Raw genomic sequence first — 3,611 nt, forward strand, 5'->3', positions numbered from 1 at the left:
ACCCACAATCCCGCACTGAAATTCAGGCCCTGTGTTCATGTGTATTGTATGTTCATACGTTATTTATGTCTTTCCAGGACACATGGTATGCCCAATGCCGAAATAATAGACCAGCCACTGGGTTCATTGAAGAGAGACTGAGGAACATACGAAAGCGACTGAGGCGCTTGAGAAGACCACAAGGAGAGAAAGAAGATGCACCATGCAGGACAGTCGTGCCAGGTAATGGGTAGACTCGATTCTTAAAGGAGTAGTTCATGCAAAAAAATCCCTGCAATCTCAAAGTCCAATGATTTTAAGATGTCACACCCCGATACCCCCATTCTTTTTCACCTTAATTCATTTGCATTATCTGTCATTTAGGTTGGAACAAATATGGTGGAGTACCTTCAGCAGGCTGAAGCATCAAGACCTTACCCTTATGTCCTGTCACTTGAAAATGGACTCATTGACTCTCAGGCATTTGTCATCCTTGCAGGAAAAGCTTTGGAGCAAAGCACTCTCATTGGGGCAGTAGATGCATGCTTCAAATCATTTTATGTTTTCTATTTAACCTATCCAAAACAGTGTTTCTATTGTTGGGAGTTTATTCAAAATATTTTTCAGTTGGAGGGAAGTGAATCCCCAACAGTGAAATTTTTACACTCGGCACTACATTCTTGCAAGTAGATGATAAGAAGTTCTTTGAACAAGTAGTGGTTCAAGTATATGAGGTAGCAATTTATTTTTCATTTTATTTGCAGTTAAGTTTTTTATATATATATATATATATATTTATTAATTTTTTTGCTTGAGGAAGAGTAGTACTTTGTGCACATACTGATGATTATCAATATTTTTGTGAAAACTTTTTACTGGAAAAATTCTGTATTTCATTGTTTTATTTTTGTGTTCATACTGTAGGCTAAAAACAACAGGTTCGTAGACTAAAAACAATACTGCTTTGTAACAAACAGTTGTTGAGGTATTTCAGAGTTTTTAACTTCATGTGCATATGGATTCATGTGCAAACTGTTTTACTAAACCTTGAGGGTTTTTGTAGTTCATGAATTTTTAAAAATGTTAAAACATTTACAGTTTTTCAACTACAGAGGCAAACCATAAAAATGAAATAAATTGTTTTTGAATGCTGTTTATAAATGGAATTTTATTGTTTTACTTTTGTATGATCTCTTGAATTTTTGGTTGAGTAAAGTGTATTTACAAAGTGTAATGTGCTGAAAAATATTAATGAAAAAATAAAGCTTATACATTGTTGACCTGTTTATTTATCATGTGGTATATTTAATTTTAAAATATGATTTTAAAAGGAATACAAATAAATTACCTTTCAAAATATAACCCATTTATGAAATCAAATTAACCCATCATTTTAGTAAAAAATAACCAAGTTTTGGGTAGAAAAACAACCCATTTGCTGGGTTAAAATTAATAACCCAACTTCTTGGGTTAGTTTAACCCCATATGGGTTCTGTCCTATATTTACCCAGCAGTTGGGTTAGAAACAACCCAATTTGGGTTGTTTTTAACCCAGTGTTTTTTAGAGTGTAATGTGGAGGCAAAATGGCCAGGATCGGTGCATGATGCCAGAATTTTCCGCGAGTCATCATTATGTCACTCATTTCAGGAGGGTATGTTTTGCTGTATACAATTTCTTTTTTCTTTTACTATATTTGTATTGTACACTTGAATCATTACAGGACAGTACAATGGTTACTTGCTGGGGGACAGAGGATACCCTTGTCTGCCCTATTTAATGACACCCTACCCTGAACCTGATCCCGGACCACAGACCCGCTTTAACCTGGCTCACAGCCGAACACGGGCCAAGGTGGAGATGACCATAGGGATCCTGAAGTCTAGGTTTCAGTGTCTGCGTGGGCTCCGGGCCAGTCCAGAGAGGGCATGCGACATCATAGTGGCTTGTGTTGTGCTTCACAACATTGCCACTATAAGAGGAGAGAGCCACCCTCCTTGGATTGAGGAAGATGGCCCAGAGGAACCCCAACAGGGTTTTGCACACAGAGATGGAAGACTATTAAGAGACAGGATTTGTCAAAATTACTTTTATTAAAATGTTTGCACTGGTCTGCTCTGCAGTTCATTTCTTGATGTCCTGCAAAACAATGAAAGTAAAAATGAAATAATTTTTTTTTTTTTTTTTTTTTATTACAATGCTTTATATACACAACACTTTTAACATGCAACCGATTAATCAGAAGTTCTCACCTTAAGGCGATGCTCCAGTAATTCAATTTCAAGTTTTGCTTTTTTAATTTGAAGCTGTATAAGGTCCATCTCCATGTCACTTTTTCTTATTTGTTTTTGAAGATGGACCTTATACAGCTCCTTTGCTGGCAACTAGGAAGGCAAAAAAAGTTAAATAAATGAGATTCAGTCAGATAATAAAAGTAAAATATGGACAACTGCACTCAAATTCTTACTCCGGTTAGATTGTGCGTTGAGGTTGAAGGACCTTCATCTGTGGGCAAATCCCCAGGTATGTACTGTGAAAGGACAATGACAGTTTGTTACTCTAATGTAAAAAGGGGGCATGCATTATAATGGTGTGCATCATACCTCAGTGGATCTACCAGCATTGTCCACTTCTGTCACAGCAGATGTGGTCTCTTCATCTTCATCCTTCAGTGGAAATATGCAAGTATACATTATCTGGCAAAAATAAACATAAAAAAAATATCTAAAAGCAACTAAAGGTACCTGACAACAAAACACTTACAGATGTGACAGACTGTGTTCTTTCTGTAGGGTCCAATAATACAATCCCTCTGTCAGTATCTATAAGAAAATACAACCCATACAATTCTCAATATTATCAAAGAGAAACCAATAATGCAGGAAAAAATATCAAAGCAATATAACGAAGACCAAAGTAGCCTATACATCATATGTAGTTAAATAAAGTAAGCCTGCATAAAAACGTTAAGCATGTTCAAAAAGCCTTTATAAGTGACAGAGTAATTTATTAAGTCATAATGAGAACAAATCACAGTGGCAAACTTACATTTCACCATGTTACTTGTGGTGCATGGTGTGTGTGATGAAGTGCCCCCTGGAATGCCAGCAACCACTGGTCGCCCTTTATTAAGGGACAGAGCCAGCTCCTCAGATGGGGTGAGGGGAGGTGGTGGTGGGCCCCCCCAGTTAGACGGGCTTCAGCCTTCTTTCTATTAGCTACATGACAGAAAGAATATACTAAATCGTGTTTAATAAATAGTTCAGTAATTGTGTAATCAAATATTACCTTTTTGCAGAATGTTTTTGTGTTTCATTTTGACTTGGCTCAAAGTTCTTCTGGCTCCAGAAGGATTACACCTTATTAAATAAGAAACGTCTCGGGTTACGTATGTAACCCTGGTTCCCTGAAGGGAACGAGACGCTGCGTCGAACGCTACGGGGAACGCCCCCAGCGTGACCGCGCTCTGAACCAGAGTGTAAAAGTGTCCTATGAAAGGGCGAGACGTCATAGGCGGGTGACGTCACTGACCGGAAAGCATAAAAGCACGTGCGGTGGAGCCGGCGTTTGCTTCCAGGAATGAAGCAACCGCCCGCAGGGATACAGGAAGTATGGCCTCGAGACGCAGCGTCTC

At 38.2% G+C, this 3,611-nt stretch overlaps 1 long non-coding RNA gene across 1 annotated transcript; it reads right to left on the minus strand.

Annotated features, from left to right (window-relative positions):
* Nucleotides 1-2,441: 2,441 nt before the first annotated feature.
* Nucleotides 2,442-2,800, minus strand: LOC306868096. Its single transcript, XR_013784085.1, has 3 exons — nucleotides 2,741-2,800; nucleotides 2,581-2,643; nucleotides 2,442-2,507 (listed from the first exon to the last, which is right to left on the minus strand). It is a non-coding gene; the product is annotated as an uncharacterized lncRNA (long non-coding RNA).
* Between the last annotated feature and the right edge of the window lie 811 nt (nucleotides 2,801-3,611).

The sequence above is a fragment of the Barbus barbus genome (genome assembly GCF_936440315.1).
Source record: "Barbus barbus genome assembly, chromosome: 50".
NCBI lineage: Eukaryota > Metazoa > Chordata > Actinopteri > Cypriniformes > Cyprinidae > Barbus > Barbus barbus.